Source organism: Thermobia domestica, chromosome 6, assembly GCF_964235325.1.
Source record: "Thermobia domestica chromosome 6, izTheDome1.hap1.1, whole genome shotgun sequence".
In the NCBI taxonomy this organism is placed as follows: domain Eukaryota; kingdom Metazoa; phylum Arthropoda; class Insecta; order Zygentoma; family Lepismatidae; genus Thermobia; species Thermobia domestica.
This window is the reverse complement of record NC_137459.1, coordinates 16717807-16737162: the sequence shown is the minus strand read 5'-3', so window position 1 is coordinate 16737162 and position 19356 is coordinate 16717807.

Genomic DNA, 19356 nt, shown 5'->3' with positions numbered 1-19356 from the left:
GGCCGGCCCTATATATATGAATTCAGTATCGAAGAATAGATTCTTATGGTACGTTGTCACGCTACATGAATCTTGTAGCTGTCATAAAAAAGAACCTTGCAACCTTACTATATTTCTCCATGTAAACATAATCTTGAGAGGGACATTCAGCATTTTTTTCCACCTAGCAAGGAGTTGAACCACGTGCAACTTTGTGGTACGTTTTGCTTGCTACCTGCTATCGCCCTCCCGCTGACATAAAGGAAAAAACAGTTTCGGCGCTTCCGAAACCACAGATTCTTTTGGACAAGAGGGGTAAGTTCGCCAAAATACACGTTTTTAATGAGGAGATTCACTATTTGTCCACTAGAGTGCAGTGCTGCATGGGTGGAAATACCTTTTTTGCTTTCAGGAAGTTGTAACATGCAAACAGAAAATAGAAAGATCGGTTTGCAAGTTTCTTTTCTTCTCTTTTTTTTATGGCAGCTACAAGATTCATTTAAAATGGAAACCTACCTTTAATTTTCTAGTCCAGTGATAGCCAAATTACAATCTGGGGACCAGACGCGGTCCCCGAAAACGTTCTATCCGGCCTACTACATTTTTGCTAATCTTTGGAATTAGAATTAAAGAATATAAACTTTTGAATAGAAACAGACAAACAGATAAGCCCTTGATCTCTGAGAATCAGTAGGTTCCAGTTGGAACCAGATTATGAGAAAAGTTTAGAAAAGCAGTCACAATTTCATTAATTTCATTGTTCTTCATGATTTTTCAATCATTAATAGAACTTAGTATTATAAGAATTTTGTAAAATGTACCATGATTGTTTTCTTTAAATAAATTTTATTGACTTGCCTAAAGTTTCTAATTTATGCTTTGGCCTCCTCCTAAAAAAATACCCATTATTGCTTTAGTCTAACAAGTAGTTACAGAAGTGAATCATTTCCAGTTTCAACAGTAATTACCATAGAATAAAAACTGTATCAATCTTAAAAATTCAAGTGGTTTCACACAGAAAACACCGTAAATTTGACAGGTCTTTTACCAGAATGGTCAGGTGAAATTTCAATACTTTAGTACAATTACCCAGCATTTGGCAAATGCTATTTTGAGATGTGTGAAATTCTATCCTAACTATATATAAAACTACATGAGCTGACATAAATTATTGAGCACTTCCTGTAAGGCTACAATGAATAAATTTGACGTGGTTGTAGCTTTTCGGGACAAACCCACAGAAAAATTGCCAAAAGTGAATATTTTTAATTTTTTAGGGGTCTAAAGGGAGATGAACAAATTCCCATGCTATTTAAATGGGTGTTTTCTTGGGATACAAAATCTTATCTTTTAGATAGTTGAAATAGGAAAAGAAACGATAGTATTGTAGGTTCAAGAGGTGCGAGGCCGTAGGCCGAGCAAAGACAACGTGTGGGGGTGAACACCCCGGATGGGCAGAGTCAGGAACTATGAAGAGCAATTTCACGAAATTCACTGTTGATGCAAAGGCCGATAGATAAGAAATGCGAGACCGTAGGCTGAGCAAACCCGAGGGTCTGGGGGCGAAGCCCCCAGGTTGGCAAAGGCTAGTCTATATTATAAAATTGAAAGTGACTATGTTTGTTACTCTTAATCTCTTGAACCACCTGACCGATCTTCATCAAATTTTCAATGTAGATGAGGTTCGAGAGTGGGATGATTTTTATCACTTCACTTTGACGGAGGAACGTAGAAGAGGGGGTGGAGGAGGAGATATACAAAAATCAATAAATATAAAAATAAAAGTGACTATGTTCGTGAATTAATAACTTTTGAACCACCCGACCGATCTCGATCAAACTTTCAACATGGAAAAGGTTCGGGCCTGGGATGTTTTCTTCATTTCACTTTTACAGTGCAACGAAGGGGAGGGGGAGGTATATATGTCGAAAAAGTAAAAATAAAGGTGACTGTCTTTGTGACTTCATCACGCTTAAACCACCCAACTGATCTTAAAAAACGTTCAACATAGATGAGGTTCGGACCTGAGGTGGTTTTCATCATATCATTTTAATGGTAGAACTTAGAAGAGGGGAAGGGGAGGGGAGAAATCTATAAAAATAAATGAGACTTAATAACTCTTGAGCCACCAGACCTATCTTGATCAAACTTTCAACATAGATAAGGTTCGGGCCTGGGATGTTTTCGTTATTTCACTTTTACGCACTGAGAAAAAAAAATGTAGGTGCCATACTTAAAAAGATAGGTTACATGCGTAATTCCTGTAGTTTTTGGACTTAACGTACACTAGACGTATAACTGAAAACGCATGTTTTATAATACTTTCTGTATAAGTGTTCCATCTATACGTACTTTCCGTATGAAACAATATAGGCGGTCAGGATCTCACATACAAGTGGACGTATATAACATATAGCTGACGAAGGAAACATAAGTATATGCATGTGATATACGGAAAACTGTTAGATGTCAGACATCCTGCAATGGCATGATGTAACATCTAAGGGCAGTGCCTATGTAGCATACGGATAACTTATGCTCCGTACTTATTTCTATAGTGAGCAAGAGGATACCGTATATTTGTACAATATACCGCTGTCCGGAGAACGGATTTTTCTCTGTGCGGTGGATCTTAAGGGAGGGGGAGATATATAAGTAAAAATAATAAAAATATAAGTGACCGTCTTTGTAACTTCATCACGCCTTAACCACAGGACCCATCTTCATTAAATTTTCAATAGGGATTAAATTCGGACCTGGGGTGGTTTTTATCATGTCACTGACGGTAGTCCTTAGCGGAGGGGGAAGAGGTGGGACAAATATATAAAAACTCAATAATTCTTAAACCAACTGACTGATCTGGATCAAATTTTCAACATAGATGTGGTTTGGGCCTGGAATGGCATTTATCTATTCACTTTGATAATAGAGCTTATGGGGGACGTAGGAGGGGGAGATATATAAAAATAAATAAAACTTAATAACTAAGTACGGGACTGATCTCAATCAAATTTTAAACCTAGATTAAGTTCGAAGATGAATGATTTTTGTCATATCACTTTGACGATGTAGCTTAAAGGAGGGGAAAGACATTTAGAAATGATCGAAAATTACCGATATTAGTGTCGAATCTATATTTTCTGAGATCGCTGAGATGAACAGTGACACTTCTGATACAATTTAAATCCAAATTGAGCCCCACAAAAGTTGTGGGAGGGAGGGGATACATATACTGATATACAATTCGACACTGATATTGGTATTTTGATTATATATATATATATATATATATATATATATATATATATATATATATATATATATATATATATATATATATACGTATATAATCAAAATGACCAATATCAGTGTCGAATTCATACTTTTCGGGGTCGCTGAGATGAACAATGACACTTCCGATGCCGTGGTACGTAACATGGGGAGGAGAGGGGATATATAAAAAACATCGAAAATGACCACTATCAAGGAGCGCGTTTGTAATAATAAAAAGCGACTGACTAACGAAACATATTATTTTTTTTCTTATTTAACCCAGCAAAGCGGGTACTTGATGCTAGTATATTATGTCTTTAAACACAGCAGAGAATTAAACAAATGGGAACCCCGTGTAGGGTGTAGGTCGTTTTCAAGATCTCTCTCGTGAAATCAAAATATTGTAGTCTATTTAATATTTGCATCCATTTTTGAATAGCGACAAAATGAAGGACTAAGACCAAGCTGAACAGTTATTTGAAATAAACAGTTAGACATTCAATCAGCATAAACCTACAGAATGATAGCAAGAAGCAAAAAGATTTACTGGAAACTCACTAGGAGTCTCTGTAAAACAGAAATAATTAGCTTTTCTTTTACTACCTATTGAAATGTGAGATGTTAATTTTTAAATAAAAAATAACGGTTAACAAATGCGCTGTTCGTGTATTTATAGTTTGTAGTCTTGCAAAGCGTTAAATTTCTTACATTCGTTGATTTATTTCCAACATTTCTCAGGGATATGATTATTTATTTGGATACTATTTCCACGTTGAGGGGCAAACGCTAGGTAAGTAAACAGAAAATGACGTCATCTTTTCTTTTTGCAAGGGAACTATAGTTTTCCCTAATCATATAATACAATGATGCTATAAAAAATCATTGGCTAATTCAGCACTCGGAGGAGTAAGCAAAAACGCTTTGCAAATATAAAATAAAAGAAAAAATATAAGCCACTCAACTGATTCTTCTTTTTCCCATTTGTTAATTTATGTTATATTGCAATTATACCGGAACATTTACTCATGAACAAAATTATGGTATGGATTTCTCAGGAGCAAAATGGAGAAGTGAAAGTTTACAAAAAATTCCCTATCCGAAATATAAGTCTTTTTGTAGTTGGCATCATTGTTGCCACATGGGTGCAACTCACCTCAAAACATTCTTCCACAATGCACACTGAAAATGTGAAATCGTTGTCCGCCTTACAAAGAGACAAAAAAAAAATCCCTAGTCGTACATACAATATTTAGAAACTCCTTACGCCTCAGCAGTACATACCAACAGTTATGCAGGTGCAGCAGCTTCACTAATTATCAAATTGAAGCTTCCTATGGCGCGTTGTGCTTTCAAGAGCGAGGCTTTTGGATACCGGAAAGTTTGTTCCAATATAGAAAACGAGAGGGAAATTATAGAAAGAAAAGTGGGATATTTTCCTAATATTTCACCTGAAATCGGGAATTAAAATATACTGCGAAGGAAACACTACTTCATATAGACGAAAACTAACATAGAATAAACCTTTGTACCCCCTAACATGAATTAGAAGTATGAGGTCGATATCTAACAAAAGAAGCATGTAATTTTAAAAATATCATTCTACATAAAATAGTCACAATTTTCTTTCCACTTAAAAAACAAGTTCTACTGTAAGCCACAACTTTACCTCTCCTAATTATCCAATACAAACATTCTCTAGTGCGTTGTGTAGTCCACAAATTAGGGTTTCAGTTGTTTGTATGTGTTCAATAAGAAGGAAATTACACAGGGAAAAATAGAATTTTCTCCCTAAATTTGGATATTAAAATTTTATGTCTCAAAATATTGCTTCTTTATTAACGCAAGTCATCTCAAAATAAACTTAGACAAACTTCTAATATACTGAACATATATTGTGTCGACATCTAAGAAAACGTACTTGTAATTAAAAAACTAAATTATGATAAACATGGAATTAAAGAAAACCAAGGATTAGAACTAAATTTCGATTTTTTCGTGCCCCTTTAATAACCCAATTGTAATTATGTATACTTACTTTTGTTGAGTAAGGACTGATGTTGACTGGCGTAAATTGAATTGCTTCGTACATATAGGCAAAGGTTTATAGATATTAATTTCGAAAATTTTGAATTCTTTGACAGAAGAATTAGAAAGTAAAAATTTCCGTAGTTGGCAACACTGATTGCGAATTGTTCAAATTGCTTTAAAAAACTAGATATTACTATGGGGAATACTTCTGATAAGTCCTAACTAGGTCTCTCTCCAACGAGGGAAAGTATACGGAAAAAATCGAAGGATTTCGATTTATTGAATTTGAGGTCAAATTTCAGAGGGAAATTCAACACTGAGAAAAAAATATTATAATGCGTCCAGTAAGAGAACGTTTTTGGCAGCTCGCAGTGATATTGCCACTAATCGCGTGTCAAGGGTTTTCTGGGTGCAACTGTAGTGGCAATTTAATTAATGGTATAAGACAGATTGATCGTGGTTGGTAACACTGGTATCAAAGTGGGGGCTGCAATGTCCCACCGCATGTGCTAAGAAACGTCAGAGACCATCTCTCCTTGGACATGCTATAACAATACGATAAAATTCAGTTCAGTGATACCATCTGAAAGCCTGCTCCATTCTGAAGAGAATGAGGTATGAACCATGATACTAGGATAAATAGTGACGATGCAGTAGCTGCTTGAGTGAAAGTCTTAAAAAATACCCCCAAAACCCCGGATCCCTTAACGGTTAGAACCAAATTTCGATTTTTTCGTGCCCCTTTAATAGCCTAATTGTAACTATGTATACTTACTTTTGTTGAGTAAGGACTGATGTTGACTGGCGTAAGTTGACTTGCTTCGTACATATAGGCACTGCTTTATAGACATTAATTTCGAAGAGTTTGAATTCTTTGACAGACGAATTACAAAATAAAAACTTCCCTAGTTGGAAACACTGATTGTGAGTTGTTCAAATTGCTTTAAAAAACTAGATATCAATATGGGGAATACTTCTGATAAGTCCTAACTAGGTGTCTCTCAAACGAAGGAATGTATACTGAAAAAATCGAAAAATTTCGATTTTTTGAAATTGAGGTCAAATTTGAGAGGGAAATTCGACACTGAGGAAAACAATATTATAGTGCGTTCAGAAAGAGAAAGTCTCTGCCAGCTCGCAGTGACATTGCCACCAATCGCGTGTCAAGGTTTTTCTCGGTGCAACTGTAGTGGCAATTTAATTAATGGTATAAGACAGATTGATCGTAGTTGGTAACACTGGTACCAAAGTGGGGGCTGCAATGTCCCACCGCATGTGGTAAGAAACGTCAGAGGCCATCTCTCCTTGGACGTGCTATAACAATACGATAAACTTCGGTTCAACCACATTTGGCATGGAAAAAAATCTTTCCGATATCTCAATTAGTGTTCACACTGCAGAAGATTAAACAAATGGGAACCCCGTGTAGGGTGTAGGTCGTTTTCAAGATCTCTCTCGTGAAATTAAAATATTGTAGTCTATTTAATATTTGCATCCATTTTTGAATAGCGACAAAATGAAGGACTAAGACCAAGCTGAACAGTTATTTGAAATAAACAGTTAGACATTCAATCAGCATAAACCTACAGAATGATAGCAAGAAGCAAAAAGATTTACAGGAAACTCACTAGAAGTCTCTGTAAAACAGAAATAATTAGCTTTTCTTTTACTACGTATTGAAATGTGAGATGTTAATTTTTAAATAAGAAATAACGGTTAACAAATGCGCTGTTCGTGTATTTATAGTTTGTAGTCTTGCAAAGCATTAAATTTCTTACATTCGTTAATTTATTTGCAACATTTCACAGGGATATGATTATTTATTTGGATACTATTTCCACGTTGAGGGACAAACGCTAGGTAAGTAAATAAAAAACGACGTCATCTTTTCTTTTTGCAAGGGAACTATAGTTTTCCCTAATCATATAATACAATGATGCTATAAAAAATCATTTGCTAATTCAGCACTCGGAGGAGTAAGCAAAAACGCTTTGCAAATATAAAATAAAAGAAAAGGTATAAGCCACTCAACTGATCCTTCTTTTTCCCTTTTGTTAATTTATGTTATATTGCAATTATACCGGAACATTTACTCTTGAACAAAATTATGGTAGGGATTTCCCAGGAGGAAAAAGTAGGGGAGGAGGTTTCCCGAAAATTCCCTATCCAAAATATAATACTTTCTGTAACTGGCATCATTGTTGCCACATGGGTGCAACTCACCTCAAAACATTCTTCCACAATGCACAGTGAAAATGTGAAATCGTTCTCTGCGTTACAAACAGACAAAAAAAATCCCTAGTAGTACATACAATATTTCGACACTCCTTACGTCGCAGCAGTACATACCAACAGTTATGCAGGTGCTGCAGCTTCACTAATTATCGAATTGAAACTTCCTATGGTGCGTTGTGTTTTTCAAGAGCGAGGCTTTTAGAAACCGATAAGTTTGTTCCTATATAGCCAACAAGAGGGAAATTGTAAAAAGAAAAGTGGGATATTTTCCTAATATTTCACCGGAAATAGGGAATTAAAATATACCGCGAAGGAAACACTACTTCAGATAGACGGAAACTAACATAGAATAAACCTTTGTACCCCCTAACATGAATTAGAAGAATGAGGTCGATATGGAACAAAAGAAGCATGTAATTTAAAAAATCTCATTCTACATAAAATAGTCACAATTTTCTTTCCACTTAGAGAACAAGATCTATTATAAACCTCAATTGTTCCTCCCATAATTATCCAATTCAATTGTCTTTGGTGTATTATGTAGGCTAGCACATAATTCTAAAAATATTTTTTCTTTTATTAAGCTTATGTTCATTATATTTTGGCGTCTTATTTCTGCAGGTAGAAGATTGAAATTTTGCACAAACATTCAGTGCACCGAGTAGTATTTACCAGTTTTTTTTAGATTTCTGAGTTAAAACAGGGAAGGGAGGGCCAGAGATGCAATATTTGAAAAAAGGGATAATATTACCATAAAATCCCTTTCTTCTTTATTTTCCGCCTTAGATACATGATGTAGACATGTGAATGGTGCCGCCTGAAAGGCAGTTTTATTCTGAAGAAAATGATTTGCAAACCATGATCGTAGAGTAATTAGGGATGTCTCATGGAATTTTTACAGAATATCCTTCTGTATACGGGAATATGGTACATTGTCGGTATATATATATTTTTGGCGAGCTTACTTTTGCACCTAGAAGATTGAGATTGTGCATAAACATTCAGCTCACCTAGTAGTAATTATCAAATTTTTTCAGATCTCTTCGTTAAAACAGGGGGGTCCAGAGGGGCTAAAAGTTGAAAAAAGCGATATTTAGACCCAAAAAATCCATTTTTTTTCAAAATTTTCCCGTCTTAGATACTTGATGGAGACATGGGAATGGTACCGCCTGAAAGGCAGTTCTATTGTGAAGAGAATGATTGGCGGATTATAGTCCTAGGGTAAATAGAGATGTCTCTGGAAATTTTTTTACCTGAGATCATGGTGTTTTGCGGTAATTTGTGGCATTGTGGGAATTCTTGATAAACTTTCTTCCGCCATTAGTATTGAAGATAGAAACTTGAAATTTGGCACACACATTTAGTATACCAAGTACTATTTATCAGATTTTTTTAGATCTCTATATTCACACAGGGCCGCTCCAGAGGGTCCTAAATTTGGAAAAAAAAATTTCCCCCGAAATTTTCATTTGACATCATTTCTCTCTCTTCTCGTATATGGTATGAGCATGCAAGTGATACCATCTGAAAGCCTGCTCCATTCTGAAGAGAATGAAGTATGAACCATGATCTTAGAATAAATAGTGACGATGCAGTAGCTGCTTGAGTGAAAGTCTTAAAAAATACCCCCAAAACCCCGGATCCCTTAGCGGTTAGAACCAAATTTCGATTTTTACGTGCCCCTTTAATAACCCAATTGTAACTATCTATACTTATTTTTGTTGAGTAAGGACTGATGGTGACTGGCGTAAGTTGACTAGCTTCGTACGTATAGGCACAGGTTTATAGACACTAATTTCGAAAATTTTGAATTTCTTGACAGAAGAATAAGAAAATAAAAATTTCCGTAGTTGGCAACACTGATAACTAGTTCAAATTGCTTTAAAAAACTAGATATCAATATGGGATATACTTCTGATAAGTCCTAACTAGGTCTCTCTCCAACGAGGGAAAGTATACGGAAAAAATCGAAGGATTTCGAATTATTTAATTTGAGGTCAAATTTGAGAGGGAAATTCGACACTGACGAAAACAATATTATAATGCGTCCAGTAAGAGAACGTTTCTGGCAGCTCGCAGCGATATTGCCACTAATCGCGTGTCAAGGTTTTTCTCGGTGCAATTGCAGTGGCAATTTAATTAATGGTATAAGACAGATTGATCGTAGTTGGTAACACTGGTACCAAAGTGGGGGCTGCAATGTCCCACCGCATGTGGTAAGAAACGTCAGAGGCCATCTCTCCTTGGACGTGCTATAACAATACGATAAACTTCGGTTCAACCACATTTGGCATGGAAAAAAATCTTTCCGATATCTCAATTAGTGTTCACACTGCAGAAGATTAAACAAATGGGAACCCCGTGTAGGGTGTAGGTCGTTTTCAAGATCTCTCTCGTGAAATTAAAATATTGTATTCTATTTAATATTTGCATCCATTTTTGAATAGCGACAAAATGAAGGACTAAGACCAAGCTGAACAGTTATTTGAAATAAACAGTTAGACATTCAATCAGCATAAACCTACAGAATGATAGCAAGAAGCAAAAAGATTTACAGGAAACTCACTAGAAGTCTCTGTAAAACAGAAATAATTAGCTTTTCTTTTACTACGTATTGAAATGTGAGATGTTAATTTTTAAATAAGAAATAACGGTTAACAAATGCGCTGTTCGTGTATTTATAGTTTGTAGTCTTGCAAAGCATTAAATTTCTTACATTCGTTAATTTATTTGCAACATTTCACAGGGATATGATTATTTATTTGGATACTATTTCCACGTTGAGGGACAAACGCTAGGTAAGTAAATAAAAAACGACGTCATCTTTTCTTTTTGCAAGGGAACTATAGTTTTCCCTAATCATATAATACAATGATGCTATAAAAAATCATTTGCTAATTCAGCACTCGGAGGAGTAAGCAAAAACGCTTTGCAAATATAAAATAAAAGAAAAGGTATAAGCCACTCAACTGATCCTTCTTTTTCCCTTTTGTTAATTTATGTTATATTGCAATTATACCGGAACATTTACTCTTGAACAAAATTATGGTAGGGATTTCCCAGGAGGAAAAAGTAGGGGAGGAGGTTTCCCGAAAATTCCCTATCCAAAATATAATACTTTCTGTAACTGGCATCATTGTTGCCACATGGGTGCAACTCACCTCAAAACATTCTTCCACAATGCACAGTGAAAATGTGAAATCGTTCTCTGCGTTACAAACAGACAAAAAAAATCCCTAGTAGTACATACAATATTTCGACACTCCTTACGTCGCAGCAGTACATACCAACAGTTATGCAGGTGCTGCAGCTTCACTAATTATCGAATTGAAACTTCCTATGGTGCGTTGTGTTTTTCAAGAGCGAGGCTTTTAGAAACCGATAAGTTTGTTCCTATATAGCCAACAAGAGGGAAATTGTAAAAAGAAAAGTGGGATATTTTCCTAATATTTCACCGGAAATAGGGAATTAAAATATACCGCGAAGGAAACACTACTTCAGATAGACGGAAACTAACATAGAATAAACCTTTGTACCCCCTAACATGAATTAGAAGAATGAGGTCGATATGGAACAAAAGAAGCATGTAATTTAAAAAATCTCATTCTACATAAAATAGTCACAATTTTCTTTCCACTTAGAGAACAAGATCTATTATAAACCTCAATTGTTCCTCCCATAATTATCCAATTCAATTGTCTTTGGTGTATTATGTAGGCTAGCACATAATTCTAAAAATATTTTTTCTTTTATTAAGCTTATGTTCATTATATTTTGGCGTCTTATTTCTGCAGGTAGAAGATTGAAATTTTGCACAAACATTCAGTGCACCGAGTAGTATTTACCAGTTTTTTTTAGATTTCTGAGTTAAAACAGGGAAGGGAGGGCCAGAGATGCAATATTTGAAAAAAGGGATAATATTACCATAAAATCCCTTTCTTCTTTATTTTCCGCCTTAGATACATGATGTAGACATGTGAATGGTGCCGCCTGAAAGGCAGTTTTATTCTGAAGAAAATGATTTGCAAACCATGATCGTAGGGTAATTAGGGATCTCTCATGGAATTTTTACAGAATATCCTTCTGTATACGGGAATATGGTACATTGTCGGTATATATATATTTTTGGCGAGCTTACTTTTGCACCTAGAAGATTGAGATTGTGCATAAACATTCAGCTCACCTAGTAGTAATTATCAAATTTTTTCAGATCTCTTCGTTAAAACAGGGGGGTCCAGAGGGGCTAAAAGTTGAAAAAAGCGATATTTAGACCCAAAAAATCCATTTTTTTTTCAAAATTTTCCCGTCTTAGATACTTGATGGAGACATGGGAATGGTACCGCCTGAAAGGCAGTTCTATTGTGAAGAGAATGATTGGCGGATTATAGTCCTAGGGTAAATAGAGATGTCTCTGGAAATTTTTTTACCTGAGATCATGGTGTTTTGCGGTAATTTGTGGCATTGTGGGAATTCTTGATAAACTTTCTTCCTCCATTAGTATTGAAGATAGAAACTTGAAATTTGGCACACACATTTAGTATACCAAGTACTATTTATCAGATTTTTTTAGATCTCTATATTCACACAGGGCCGCTCCAGAGGGTCCTAAATTTTGAAAAAAAAATTTCCCCCGAAATTTTCATTTGACATCATTTCTCTCTCTTCTCGTATATGGTATGAGCATACAAGTGATACCATCTGAAAGCCTGCTCCATTCTGAAGAGAATGAAGTATGAACCATGATCTTAGAATAAATAGTGACGATGCAGTAGCTGCTTGAGTGAAAGTCTTAAAAAATACCCCCAAACCCCCGAATCCCTTAGCGGTTAGAACCAAATTTCGATTTTTACGTGCCCCTTTAATAACCCAATTGTAACTATCTATACTTACTTTTGTTGAGTAAGAACTGATGTTGACTGGCGTAAGTTGACTAGCTTCGTACGTATAGGCACAGGTTTATAGACACTAATTTCGAAAATTTTGAATTTCTTGACAGAAGAATAAGAAAATAAAAATTTCCGTAGTTGGCAACACTGATAACTAGTTCAAATTGCTTTAGAAAACTAGATATCAATATGGGATATACTTCTGATAAGTCCTAACTAGGTCTCTCTCCAACGAGGGAAAGTATACGGAAAAAATCGAAGGATTTCGAATTATTTAATTTGAGGTCAAATTTGAGAGGGAAATTCGACACTGACGAAAACAATATTATAATGCGTCCAGTAAGAGAACGTTTCTGGCAGCTCGCAGCAATATTGCCACTAATCGCGTGTCAAGGTTTTTCTCGGTGCAATTGCAGTGGCAATTTAATTAATGGTATAAGACAGATTGATCGTAGTTGGTAACACTGGTACCAAAGTGGGGGCTGCAATGTCCCACCGCATGTGGTAAGAAACGTCAGAGGCCATCTCTCCTTGGACGTGCTATAACAATACGATAAACTTCGGTTCAACCACATTTGGCATGGAAAAAAATCTTTCCGATATCTCAATTAGTGTTCACACTGCAGAAGATTAAACAAATGGGAACCCCGTGTAGGGTGTAGGTCGTTTTCAAGATCTCTCTCGTGAAATTAAAATATTGTAGTCTATTTAATATTTGCATCCATTTTTGAATAGCGACAAAATGAAGGACTAAGACCAAGCTGAACAGTTATTTGAAATAAACAGTTAGACATTCAATCAGCATAAACCTACAGAATGATAGCAAGAAGCAAAAAGATTTACAGGAAACTCACTAGAAGTCTCTGTAAAACAGAAATAATTAGCTTTTCTTTTACTACGTATTGAAATGTGAGATGTTAATTTTTAAATAAGAAATAACGGTTAACAAATGCGCTGTTCGTGTATTTATAGTTTGTAGTCTTGCAAAGCATTAAATTTCTTACATTCGTTAATTTATTTGCAACATTTCACAGGGATATGATTATTTATTTGGATACTATTTCCACGTTGAGGGACAAACGCTAGGTAAGTAAATAAAAAACGACGTCATCTTTTCTTTTTGCAAGGGAACTATAGTTTTCCCTAATCATATAATACAATGATGCTATAAAAAATCATTTGCTAATTCAGCACTCGGAGGAGTAAGCAAAAACGCTTTGCAAATATAAAATAAAAGAAAAGGTATAAGCCACTCAACTGATCCTTCTTTTTCCCTTTTGTTAATTTATGTTATATTGCAATTATACCGGAACATTTACTCTTGAACAAAATTATGGTAGGGATTTCCCAGGAGGAAAAAGTAGGGGAGGAGGTTTCCCGAAAATTCCCTATCCAAAATATAATACTTTCTGTAACTGGCATCATTGTTGCCACATGGGTGCAACTCACCTCAAAACATTCTTCCACAATGCACAGTGAAAATGTGAAATCGTTCTCTGCGTTACAAACAGACAAAAAAAATCCCTAGTAGTACATACAATATTTCGACACTCCTTACGTCGCAGCAGTACATACCAACAGTTATGCAGGTGCTGCAGCTTCACTAATTATCGAATTGAAACTTCCTATGGTGCGTTGTGTTTTTCAAGAGCGAGGCTTTTAGAAACCGATAAGTTTGTTCCTATATAGCCAACAAGAGGGAAATTGTAAAAAGAAAAGTGGGATATTTTCCTAATATTTCACCGGAAATAGGGAATTAAAATATACCGCGAAGGAAACACTACTTCAGATAGACGGAAACTAACATAGAATAAACCTTTGTACCCCCTAACATGAATTAGAAGAATGAGGTCGATATGGAACAAAAGAAGCATGTAATTTAAAAAATCTCATTCTACATAAAATAGTCACAATTTTCTTTCCACTTAGAGAACAAGATCTATTATAAACCTCAATTGTTCCTCCCATAATTATCCAATTCAATTGTCTTTGGTGTATTATGTAGGCTAGCACATAATTCTAAAAATATTTTTTCTTTTATTAAGCTTATGTTCATTATATTTTGGCGTCTTATTTCTGCAGGTAGAAGATTGAAATTTTGCACAAACATTCAGTGCACCGAGTAGTATTTACCAGTTTTTTTTAGATTTCTGAGTTAAAACAGGGAAGGGAGGGCCAGAGATGCAATATTTGAAAAAAGGGATAATATTACCATAAAATCCCTTTCTTCTTTATTTTCCGCCTTAGATACATGATGTAGACATGTGAATGGTGCCGCCTGAAAGGCAGTTTTATTCTGAAGAAAATGATTTGCAAACCATGATCGTAGAGTAATTAGGGATGTCTCATGGAATTTTTACAGAATATCCTTCTGTATACGGGAATATGGTACATTGTCGGTATATATATATTTTTGGCGAGCTTACTTTTGCACCTAGAAGATTGAGATTGTGCATAAACATTCAGCTCACCTAGTAGTAATTATCAAATTTTTTCAGATCTCTTCGTTAAAACAGGGGGGTCCAGAGGGGCTAAAAGTTGAAAAAAGCGATATTTAGACCCAAAAAATCCATTTTTTTTCAAAATTTTCCCGTCTTAGATACTTGATGGAGACATGGGAATGGTACCGCCTGAAAGGCAGTTCTATTGTGAAGAGAATGATTGGCGGATTATAGTCCTAGGGTAAATAGAGATGTCTCTGGAAATTTTTTTACCTGAGATCATGGTGTTTTGCGGTAATTTGTGGCATTGTGGGAATTCTTGATAAACTTTCTTCCGCCATTAGTATTGAAGATAGAAACTTGAAATTTGGCACACACATTTAGTATACCAAGTACTATTTATCAGATTTTTTTAGATCTCTATATTCACACAGGGCCGCTCCAGAGGGTCCTAAATTTGGAAAAAAAAATTTCCCCCGAAATTTTCATTTGACATCATTTCTCTCTCTTCTCGTATATGGTATGAGCATGCAAGTGATACCATCTGAAAGCCTGCTCCATTCTGAAGAGAATGAAGTATGAACCATGATCTTAGAATAAATAGTGACGATGCAGTAGCTGCTTGAGTGAAAGTCTTAAAAAATACCCCCAAAACCCCGGATCCCTTAGCGGTTAGAACCAAATTTCGATTTTTACGTGCCCCTTTAATAACCCAATTGTAACTATCTATACTTATTTTTGTTGAGTAAGGACTGATGGTGACTGGCGTAAGTTGACTAGCTTCGTACGTATAGGCACAGGTTTATAGACACTAATTTCGAAAATTTTGAATTTCTTGACAGAAGAATAAGAAAATAAAAATTTCCGTAGTTGGCAACACTGATAACTAGTTCAAATTGCTTTAAAAAACTAGATATCAATATGGGATATACTTCTGATAAGTCCTAACTAGGTCTCTCTCCAACGAGGGAAAGTATACGGAAAAAATCGAAGGATTTCGAATTATTTAATTTGAGGTCAAATTTGAGAGGGAAATTCGACACTGACGAAAACAATATTATAATGCGTCCAGTAAGAGAACGTTTCTGGCAGCTCGCAGCGATATTGCCACTAATCGCGTGTCAAGGTTTTTCTCGGTGCAATTGCAGTGGCAATTTAATTAATGGTATAAGACAGATTGATCGTAGTTGGTAACACTGGTACCAAAGTGGGGGCTGCAATGTCCCACCGCATGTGGTAAGAAACGTCAGAGGCCATCTCTCCTTGGACGTGCTATAACAATACGATAAACTTCGGTTCAACCACATTTGGCATGGAAAAAAATCTTTCCGATATCTCAATTAGTGTTCACACTGCAGAAGATTAAACAAATGGGAACCCCGTGTAGGGTGTAGGTCGTTTTCAAGATCTCTCTCGTGAAATTAAAATATTGTAGTCTATTTAATATTTGCATCCATTTTTGAATAGCGACAAAATGAAGGACTAAGACCAAGCTGAACAGTTATTTGAAATAAACAGTTAGACATTCAATCAGCATAAACCTACAGAATGATAGCAAGAAGCAAAAAGATTTACAGGAAACTCACTAGAAGTCTCTGTAAAACAGAAATAATTAGCTTTTCTTTTACTACGTATTGAAATGTGAGATGTTAATTTTTAAATAAGAAATAACGGTTAACAAATGCGCTGTTCGTGTATTTATAGTTTGTAGTCTTGCAAAGCATTAAATTTCTTACATTCGTTAATTTATTTGCAACATTTCACAGGGATATGATTATTTATTTGGATACTATTTCCACGTTGAGGGACAAACGCTAGGTAAGTAAATAAAAAACGACGTCATCTTTTCTTTTTGCAAGGGAACTATAGTTTTCCCTAATCATATAATACAATGATGCTATAAAAAATCATTTGCTAATTCAGCACTCGGAGGAGTAAGCAAAAACGCTTTGCAAATATAAAATAAAAGAAAAGGTATAAGCCACTCAACTGATCCTTCTTTTTCCCTTTTGTTAATTTATGTTATATTGCAATTATACCGGAACATTTACTCATGAACAAAATTATGGTAGGGATTTCGCAGGAGGAAAAAGTAGGGGAGGAGGTTTCCCGAAAATTTCCTATCCAAAATATAATACTTTCTGTAACTGGCATCATTGTTGCCACATGGGTGCAACTCACCTCAAAACATTCTTCCACAATGGACAGTGAAAATGTGAAATCGTTCTCTGCGTTACAAACAGACAAAAAAATCCCTAGTAGTACATACAATATTTCGACACTCCTTACGTCGCAGCAGTACATACCAACAGTTATGCAGGTGCTGCAGCTTCACTAATTATCGAATTGAAACTTCCTATGGTGCGTTGTGTTTTTCAAGAGCGAGGCTTTTAGAAACCGATAAGTTTGTTCCTATATAGCCAACAAGAGGGAAATTGTAAAAAGAAAAGTGGGATATTTTCCTAATATTTCACCGGAAATAGGGAATTAAAATATACCGCGAAGGAAACACTACTTCAGATAGACGGAAACTAACATAGAATAAACCTTTGTACCCCCTAACATGAATTAGAAGAATGAGGTCGATATGGAACAAAAGAAGCATGTAATTTAAAAAATCTCATTCTACATAAAATAGTCACAATTTTCTTTCCACTTAGAGAACAAGATCTATTATAAACCTCAATTGTTCCTCCCATAATTATCCAATTCAATTGTCTTTGGTGTATTATGTAGGCTAGCACATAATTCTAAAAATATTTTTTCTTTTATTAAGCTTATGTTCATTATATTTTGGCGTCTTATTTCTGCAGGTAGAAGATTGAAATTTTGCACAAACATTCAGTGCACCGAGTAGTATTTACCAGTTTTTTTTAGATTTCTGAGTTAAAACAGGGAAGGGAGGGCCAGAGATGCAATATTTGAAAAAAGGGATAATATTACCATAAAATCCCTTTCTTCTTTATTTTCCGCCTTAGATACATGATGTAGACATGTGAATGGTGCCGCCTGAAAGGCAGTTTTATTCTGAAGAAAATGATTTGCAAACCATGATCGTAGGGTAATTAGGGATCTCTCATGGAATTTTTACAGAATATCCTTCTGTATACGGAAATATGGTACATTGTCGGTATATATATATTTTTGGCGTGCTTACTTTTGCACCTAGAAGATTGAGATTGTGCATAAACATTCAGCTCACCTAGTAGTAATTATCAAATTTCTTCAGATCTCTTCGTTAAAACAGGGGGGTCCAGAGGGGCTAAAAGTTGAAAAAGGCGATATTTAGACCCAAAAAATCCATTTTTTTTCAAAATTTTCCCGTCTTAGATACATGATGGAGACATGGGAATGGTACCGCCTGAAAGGCAGTTCTATTGTGAAGAGAATGATTGGCGGATTATAGTCCTAGGGTAAATAGAGATGTATCTGGAAATTTTTTTACCTGAGATCATGGTGTTTTGCGGTAATTTGTGGCATTGTGGGAATTCTTGATAAACTTTCTTCCGCCATTAGTATTGAAGATAGAAACTTGAAATTTGGCACACACATTTAGTATACCAAGTACTATTTATCAGATTTTTTTTAGATCTCTATATTCACACAGGGCCGCTCCAGAGGGTCCTAAATTTTGAAAAAAAATTTCCCCCGAAATTTTCATTTGACATCATTTCTCTCTCTTCTCGTATATGGTATGAGCATGCAAGTGATACCATCTGAAAGCCTGCTCCATTCTGAAGAGAATGAAGTATGAACCATGATCTTAGAATAAATAGTGACGATGCAGTAGCTGCTTGAGTGAAAGTCTTAAAAAATACCCCCAAAACCCCGGATCCCTTAGCGGTTAGAACCAAATTTCGATTTTTTCGTGCCCCTTTAATAACCCAATTGTAACTATCTATACTTACTTTTGTTGAGTAAGGACTGATGTTGACTGGCGTAAGTTGACTTGCTTCGTACATATAGGCACAGGTTTATAGACACTAATTTCGAAAATTTTTGAATTTTTTGACGGAAGAATTAGAAAATAAAATTTCCGTAGTTGGCAACACTGATTGCTAGTTGTTCAAATTGCTTTAAAAACTAGATATCAATTTAGGGTTTCGATTTTTTGAATTTGAGGTCAAATTTGAGAGGGAAATTCGACACTGAGGAAAACAATATTATAGTGCGTCCAGTATGTTCTGGCAGCTCGCAGTGACATTGCCACTAATCGCGTGTCAAGGTTTTTCTCGGTGCAATTGAAGTGGCAATTTAATTAATGGTATAAGAGAGATCGATCGTGGTTGGTAACACTGGTATCAAAGTGGGGGGCTGCAATGTCCCACCCCATGTGGTAAGAAACGTCGGAGGCCATCTCTCCTTGGCCGTGCTATAACAATACGATAAACTTCGGTTCAACCACATTTGGTAAAAAAAAAATTTCTTTCCGATATCTTTATTAGTGTTCACACTGCAGAAGATTAAATAAATGGGAACCCCGTGTAGGGTGCAGGTCGTTTTCAAGATCTCTC